Genomic DNA, 9113 nt, shown 5'->3' on the forward strand with positions numbered 1-9113 from the left:
TTTTGGGGACAGTAGATATAAAACCCACAATATTCTGCCCATGAACCCCCAAATATTATGCCCATTGTAGAATGCAAAATACATTTAATCTATTCCAAAGAATCCCATAGTCATAACATGTTTTACATTGTCCAAAATCCAAGTCTCAAATCTTCTATGAGAAACAGTAAAACCTTGTAAAAATCCAAAGCAAGTTGCATGTATCCAATATATAATGGTACAAAGTAAATCTTTCCATTCAAAGAAGAAAAAAAAAATAAAAACATTGAAATAAGGAATGGGACCAAAGAAAGACCAAAATCCAGCTAGACAAACTAGTTCTTCTTTATTTCCAGCATCTGGGCAAATGGCATGGTGATGTTTTCTTTAAAGAGCTGATGTAGTTCTACCCCTATGACCTTTCTCATTGCAACCCATATGGCCTCACTCTTGACTTGTTTCTGCTCCATTCCTGCAACTTTCCTTGGCAAAAATCCCACTATACTGACCTCTTTTAATCTTGGGAGTGTCCACTGCAGCTTTGAATTCTTTTAATTATCTTCGTGTATCCCTCTCCCAGAGGCTTCCTACAGGGACTTCCACCAAACTACACTTTGCCTGACCTTGAAGGCCTTCTTAAGAAATCTCAGTGGAAGTTTCCAGGATGCCCTAATCCCAGAATCCTGAATTCCTGCACAACCAGCACCACATGGTTGACAACACGGTCTGCCACCATCTTAAGCAGTAGCAAAGCCTCTCAGCATTGTGGCTGTAGCACTCTGAGTATCTCAGTTGTTGAGCATGCTGTAAAACTTCCTAGGTTCCCCTTGGCAGGCAGGATGTACCCCATGGTCTCTTCTCAAAGGAATTTTTTACTTTTACACCCTTGAGCCTGCAGTTGATGTGGTCTTGCCAATTACTGACATGCTCTCGAGACATCTTTCCTATTGTCTCTGAGTAGAGAACTTAGCATTCGTTTAATTGCTATCATCTCTGTAACAGTCCCACCTTATTTAGTCCCAGTTTTACTTGTACTTTTCTGGCCAAACTGCAAATTTTTCAAATCTTTCTGCTGTTTTGTGCTCCTGATTATCAGAGAAAACTGAGCTAAAAACCACCAGCAATATCCAGACCTCTGCTTGAATCCTTTGCTCCTTTGAAATTTTTTCTGCCATATCAATTAGCTCTTTGCCTTTAAATTCAGTCTAATAGAAAGGCTTGGGTCACAGACAAGATGTAGACAACTTCATTGCCAAAACATAATTTGAAAGGTCTCTAGTTTAATTTCCAACAGAGTTCTACTGTTCTGAAACCTCATGAGCTCTGTCTTTTCTGTTCACAGTTCTTTCAGCATTCTGGTCTTCTAAACTCCCACCAGAATATATCATTAAGCTCTGCTTACAATATTCTAAAGCTTTTCCAGCTTGCTTCTCTAAATGTCTCAAAATTTCTCCCAGAATCCACAGTAATGTCCAAAAGCCTCTGAATCACATAGGTTTGTCACAGCAATGATTCCACTTCTTGATACCAATTTCTGTTTTAGTCAGCTTTGGTTTTGTTTTTTATTTTTATTTTATTTCACTGTGACAAAAAGACTTAAAACAATTTTAGAGGAGGAAACGTTTATTTGGTCCTCATGGTATCAGAGGTTCAGTCTATAAATGACCAACTCCATTGCTCTGAGCCTGAGGTGAGGCAGGAATATTATGATGGAAGGAAAAGCTCAGGACAGTCAGGCATGGTGGTGCACACCTATAATCCCAGTGACGCAGGAAGCTGAGGCATGAGGATAGAGATTTCAAAGCCAGTCTCAGCAATTTAGCGTGGCCCTAAGCAGCTCAGAGAGATCCTGTCTCTAAAATAAAATATAAAAAAGGGCTGGGGATGTTTCTCAGTGGTTAAGCACCTCTGGTTCAATCCCTGGTACAAAAATAAATAAATAAATAAATAAATAAATAAATCTCAGGACGTGGCAATCAGGAAGCAAAGAGCTCCATTCACCAGGGAGAAAATATAAACACCAAAGGCATGCCCCTAGTATCCTCCTTCATCCAACACCTTATCTGCCTACAGTTACCATCCAGTTAATCCATATCAGAGGATTAAGCCATTGATTTAGTTATATCTCTCATAACCTAATCATTTCACCTGCAAACATGCTTGCATTATCACAAACATGTGCTTTTGGGGGACAACACATAGTCAAGTCATAATAGGGTTTATCGGTCCTGTTTATCTTTCCAAAGAACCAACACTTTATTGAAATGATTCTTTGTATTGGTTTTTCTAAAATTCTCAAATTAATTAATTGTGGTTCTAGTCTTAATTATTTCTTATATTCTACTAGTATTGAAATTAGTTTTTTTCTTGCTTTTCTAGAGTCTTGAGTTGTAACATTAGATTGTTTATTTGGAATCTGTTGGTTTTATTATGAAACCACTCAATATTATAAACTTTCCTCTTCGTTCCTTCTTTCAGAGTGTCCCAGAGATTTTTGATATGTTGCATTTCTGTTTTTGTTTGTTTTAATTTTTTTTATTTCTCCCTCATTTTTTCTCTGACCCATTTCTGATTCATAAATCAGTATATAACTTTATACCAGTGGGTTAAAAAAGGTTAATATTAAAGATGTTTCTGAAATGTGGGAATTCTCAGTGAGACTTCCTGTTTTGGATTATATGTGATATTCAGAGATGTAGATATTCTGTCCTCCCCTGGGTAACCTCAGAGTGACACTGGGTATGGCAGTAAATTTCACAGGTCCACTCCATAGTGTATTATTGGATCTTTCTAGATCAGACTTTTGCTTCAAAGGCTACCCCGTACTCAAGTTCTTGTACTTCTACATGCTGGCCTCCACCTATCTGCCTCTGGTGTAAAATTTTGTGGCTACAAAGTTATTATGGTATTCTTGGTCACCTAAAATCTCCTAGGATGCCTTGATAGAAGTTCCCAAGTGTCTTCAGTCTTTTTGTCTGCTTCTTCTCAGGCTGGAATAGCAGTTATGCTTTCTGAGTGAACTGATTTGTCCAATGGACTAACTACAAATAACTCCCCTGCCTTCTTAGGGGTGGTTCTGCTGGGTCTGAGAGCCTTCTCACTTGAGAAGGGTACCCGGTCCTTCTTCTGGAGGTTGTTTAGTGGATGGGCAACTCTAAAAGAACCAGTGAATCCTAGCAGGTGCAGAGGCTGGGCTAATATGCTCATTTTCCCAAGGCAAGCAGCCTGCTGATATGACCCTGTTAGCCCCTGCTTACTGATTCTTCAAAGCTATGACTTGCTGCTCTGCACTGATAAGTAGCATCAGACTGTTTCTAAGAGTTTTCAAGGCAGAATCTCAAATAGGTGGTGGCAGACGTCTTGCCATTTTTGGAAATATTAAATTCTGCTACTGTGGTAGATGCCCAAGATCAAGCAATTTTAAATATCTCACATTATATATCTCTCTGAGTACATTGGGCTTGCACCTGCACCTCTGACTTGATAACTGCTAAGACTCTCTTCACCCCTCTCCTGAGTAGCCAATAGTTCTAAGAGTTCTAGGAGAAAATTTCCCCTGGGAACTCCAGATCTCCCAAAATGCCAGACTTTTGGATGGTGAGCTTGGGAATTGTTTTATGCTAAGCCACTGGATTCTATCATACCATCTTTAGCCTATCAGTTTGTTATAGTCCAGAGCTGCCAGCATGGCTATAACAAAAGCAATCCTGATTCCACTCAGACTCTTAAAATGGGAATCTGCTGTACCCAGGAGAAAGAAAGAAAAAAAAAAAAAAAAAGAAAAAGAAAAGGAGAGAGAGAGAGACTGTTGGATCTTGTGGATGCTGAAAATAGGATATTAAAAAATAAAAGATATAAGACAGAAAAAAGTTTGGTGACCCCAGCTCCTCACAGAAATTTGTCCCTTTTAAGATGGATCCTGGTACCAGCTCTCACCACCTCCAGTGGGAAGTACAGTTCTGGTTCGTTTCTTAAGCCACATTTAAATATCCTTTCTGCTCAAACATCGTATCTGTTTAATGATGATGTCAGAAGTTCTTGAGATCTTTATGATTCCTCTTATATCACCCTAGCATTCTGGAAGGGAATTTCTTCTCCCCACCGCTGAGCAGCCATGCATGACTCAAGTTGTTATAGAATACTACACATTTTTTCCTCCATGCTCTTATTTTTCCAAAAAAAATAAAATAAAATACTCTCCTTCTACTGTTCATTACTTCTCAGAGTTGGGATCTAGATCTTCTCCCAGCAGCTCAATGACTTTTGATTCAAGTCAAAAGAGGTTTTCACATATTCTAAGATGATATGCCACTTGGAACTAGGAAATGAACAGTTTCCCAGTGGTTAAATTCTTGCAGTGGGGGGAAAATGCAGACTATAATTGGGCATATAACTCCTGTTCCCTAAGACATACCAGGAATGATTTTATGCCCAATGTCCCATTCGTCTTGATCTCAATCACAAGTTCAAGTTTTCTAAACTTCTCCCAAACTATTCCTATACTCTTCTCCCTATAAATGCATTAAATTTTCACAAACACACCCTTCTAAGCCTTTCTACTGTATCTTCTGGAACACTCTTTGAAAGACATCACCCATATTAACCCCCAAATTTTTAAATGCTCTTCTTCCTTTCCTCACCTAGCTGAAACCTGTTCCTTGAAAAATATCCCACTCCCTGAAGAGATTTCTGAAATGAGGGATTTTTTTTTCTTTTTTGCTCTACATTCATCGTGGCAAAGAGGGGGATTTATTGCACTCTTTGGTGCCCATAACTAGTTCCAAACTCTTCTTCTTTATTTCCTGAACTCCTACATACATTCCCTCAATGTAACTGGATCACAGATTTATTTTCCTTTTGAAGTCAACATTCATAGTGATTTGAACTTCTATATAAATGATCCATCTAATAATCTGTCTTCTCAGTGTTCTCGGCCTTCTAAATTCAAAGGATACTTTCATGTACCACCCTCTTGCCACCAACTCACAAAGGCAAAAAACCCTTGATCTTGGTAAAACTAAAAAATTGCACTTTAAAAAAAAAAAAACCTTTGATAAGGATATTGTTTCTGATCATCACTTCTTTATATCAACTTCCTTTGTATACTCACACCTACAATTCTTTCACTTTGTTAGTGCCACCAATTAATCACTTATATCATATTTTAACCCTTAATCCCTGAGCATGTGCTTACTTTCTTCCCTATGGTTGTTGAATTGTATGTTCCAGCATTGTTATCCCTCTTTGCAGAAACCTTAAGTCCCTTGCTTATCCTTTATTTATCATACTTATCTAAGTAAACCTTAACCATGGATAAATCTATTTATTTTCAAATTTTGTTGATGTATCCAAGAAGCTGATTTTTGCTACAGAAGAATTATCCTATTGTGGTAACTATTTTCACTTTACATTCATAAATAAAAGTCTCAAATGATTCTTAAAACACTGCAAGATGATGACTTCACATGTTTTTTCTTGTATTCAAAATCTTTATGAATTCTCCTCATTATTCAATGATAAAAATTGAAAAAGAGTAAGCTAAGCACTGCTATACCACCAAATCCACCAATGCAATGCATCTCTTTACTCAGCCTTCCCTTTGTTACAATGAAACACACATGCACATGCATTACATAAATATAACATTATTTTTATTTTTACATATTTATATGTCATAAATATATTTAGAGAGAGAGAGAGAGAGAGAGAAATGAATATAGATATATCCATGCTACTACCTAAGGACACTCTTACTGTGTTTTTTATGTATTTGAGTGTCCATACATACTGGTTCTACTAGGAAAAGATTACCCTTCTTGCAATTGCCTAATTATTTCTCTTTCTTTCTTAATAGTTTCCAATGTTTGAGGAAAAGTTTATATGCTCACCCTATCTTTGTTAACATATAAAAGATCTCCATTACTATATCCATCAATTTCTCACTACCAACCAGGCAGTTCTCAGTAACTTACAAAATTTGTTATAAATCTTTCCCCATATTATAAAGCCCATTTTTATCCCATTCTGTCCTCCAGGTATTCTCTATTCTCTGCCAATCTAAAATGTTTTTAAGGACTTTTATAAATGTTGTCTCCATTTCCTGAATTCCCCTACATTTCAATCTAACCACATTTGGGCTTTTTCTAATTCTTGGTTGATTATCATTTTACCATCACAAAGATCAGTTCCCCTTCATTTTACTCCATATGCAATAGTTTTCTAAAATTTATCCTTTACATGGTTTCTATGTCATGATACTCTTTTAGTTTTCTTCCTACCTCAGTCACTAGTCCATATTAGACATTTCATTCTAAATCTCTACTCTCCACTTGATGTCTAACTGTTGGAGTACTCCCTAGCTCACACATAACCTTTTAATCTTTTTTTTTCCTACTTCCAAGCAAATCTTATTTAATTTAATACATATAATTTAATAACATTTATATGCTAATAATTCCTGTATTTATGTTACTATCCCTGACATCTAATATGAGCTAAATTTACTTGTTCTATATATCCATAGCATCTCATATTAATTAGATAAAAGCAAAACTTATACTTGCTTTTCCTGAACTTATTATTATTATATGGTCTTTGCTAAAAAATAAATAGTAACTTCAACCTTTTCTCTATGTCCTCTATGATTCAGGGTGCTTTCTTTTCCGTTACCTTTCTAAATCATGGAGTTTCAACCTTCAATAGGTATCATGAATAAGGATTTTCATAATTTTTATTACATTAAAGTTAACAATGCCATTTGATTCTTTCTCATACATCAGTATCCTACACTCTCCTGCATTTATATTTTTATAGGGAACATATAACTATGTTGAGCCCACACAGATAATCTCTTAACCTCAAGATCCTTAATCTAATCACATGTAATCACAAAACTCAAATACTCTTTGGTATTTAAGTCTGTGGGAATTAGGAGTGAAGAACTTGTTGGAGAGGGTATACATCATTCTGTCTCAGTCTTTAAAAAATTTTCAAATTTTAGTGGATAAGGAAGACAGAAATTATAGGATTAAATCTCATAATAGAGATTTACATTTGTTGGAAAGAACCATTTTAGAAAGATGGTGGAGGACATCCTCCTAAGTGAAATAATTAAGTCCAGAAAGATAAATATTTCATGATTTCACTTTTGTGTGTAATCTAGAAAAGCGAAACTCATAAGCAGAGAGTAGAATAGTGGTTACCAGAGTCATGAAGAAGAGGATAGGTGGGGTATGGGGTGATGTTGATCAAAGGGTTCAAAGTTTCAGTTAGACAAAATGAATTAGTTTTAGTGACCCATTGCACAGAATGGTTAATATAATAAATAATAATCATAGTTCATTTCAAAATTGCTAAAAGAATAGTTTTATATATTTTCATCTCAAAAATGATGAGTATATGGTTTATTATTTCATGATCTATCAAAATATATTACACCCCATAAATATATGCAATCATTATTAGAAAATAATTAGTAAAATTATTGCTGGAGAATATGTTATACTAAGCTGAATTGGACCACTTAAATGCATGCTCTAATTCAGAATTGTTACTGTTTTCTTCATTGGTTTGACTAACCTTCTAGCCCAACAATCAACTAGTTTTATATAAAATGAACTATACTTTAATTATATACACCATATACACAAATAAATACTTATTCCTTTTATATATCATCAAAAATTTATAAAGATCAGAATTATTCACTAAGAGCTCTTCTTCCATACTGGTCATATTATCCCTGTATATTTAGATTAAAGTGGTGATTTTTCTTTTCAACTTTATTTTTAATAAAGTCATTTCTCATTCTCTAAATATAAACTCCTTAAATATAAATATGAAAATGGAATTAGTTATTTCATTGTATATTCTCCTGAAATAATTTAGATTTCTTTTATGGAAAGCTTGGTCTTTGTCCCTGATGCCAATCCAATAATGCAGATAGAGTTTTGAGGAAAAGGACAAAAAATTCTTTGCTAGCAAAGAAAAGGCACAGGGGACTCCTGTCCCAGAGGCTGTGACTTTTCTCCTCAGGGAGAATGGAGGCTTTTTTAAAGAAGCTATTCAAAGGTATATTCCAGGTGTTCCCTGTAGGGGGATTGTGATTCACTTGTTAATTTGGGAGCAGAGGAAGAAAATTTGTCTTTTCTAAAATAAGCCTCAGTGGCAGAGCAGCAAGGGCTATATTCAAAGCTTGAAGTGGATCACTGTTGTATTTCCAAAGTATGAACATTATAATTTATTATTATTATAAAATTGTAAGATGAAAGATGGCTAATATCATCAGACTGCACAAAATGGGTACATAAAATATATGAATTGGTCATTAATCCAAAGACTTAACAATATATTCAGACTATGTTGACATGATATCAAACAGCACTTAATTTAGTTAAACCATTATCAGAAAAGTTTGTTAAATGTAGTAGTTGGTAATAGAAATTCAAAAAAGAACTTGATGGATATAATACCTATTTTACTTTTTAGTCAATTGCATTGACAATATGAAGATATTCTAGAGTATTAGTTTTTGCTAGCAACTATTACCTATCTTCAATAAGTAAAATTTGTTCATTCATTCAATCAGTGATCAAATTAAGTACTATTGAGCCCCTCCTATATGCCAACTTCTTTTCCTCTTTCTAAGAGTAGAGGAACATAGAATGGGCAAAGTTCAGAAGAAGAGTTCTTGTATGCAGCCTTAGGTTGCATCCGTAGTCCTTCAAAAAAAAAAAAAAAAAAGTATATTAACAATTAAAGAAAAAAAAAAGTCTCTGCCTTTATAATGAATAAGAACAGATATAGATAATGGTCAATCAGTGGTCCCCAATTTAGGTCTTATTCAAAGGAAGAGACCACACTAGGAGGCTAACTGGCACCATCAAGGCATTTTTTAAATACATAAAAGACCTTGAGACTTACCTGTGGGAGCACTCTTACCAAATCCTTTGTAACAAAGAGGGAGGAAAAATGAAGGTGGGAGTGATCCCAAATGAGCGTTATAGCAAGGATTAAAACTCAGGCTAGGGAACAAAACTAATAGCCTCGATATTTTTCTATGCCTGTTTAACACTGATTTTGATTAATTCTCACACAGCAAGACCATGTAAGTCCCTCAGCTACCACACCAAAAT

The sequence above is a fragment of the Sciurus carolinensis genome, chromosome X (assembly GCF_902686445.1).
Source record: "Sciurus carolinensis chromosome X, mSciCar1.2, whole genome shotgun sequence".
NCBI lineage: Eukaryota > Metazoa > Chordata > Mammalia > Rodentia > Sciuridae > Sciurus > Sciurus carolinensis.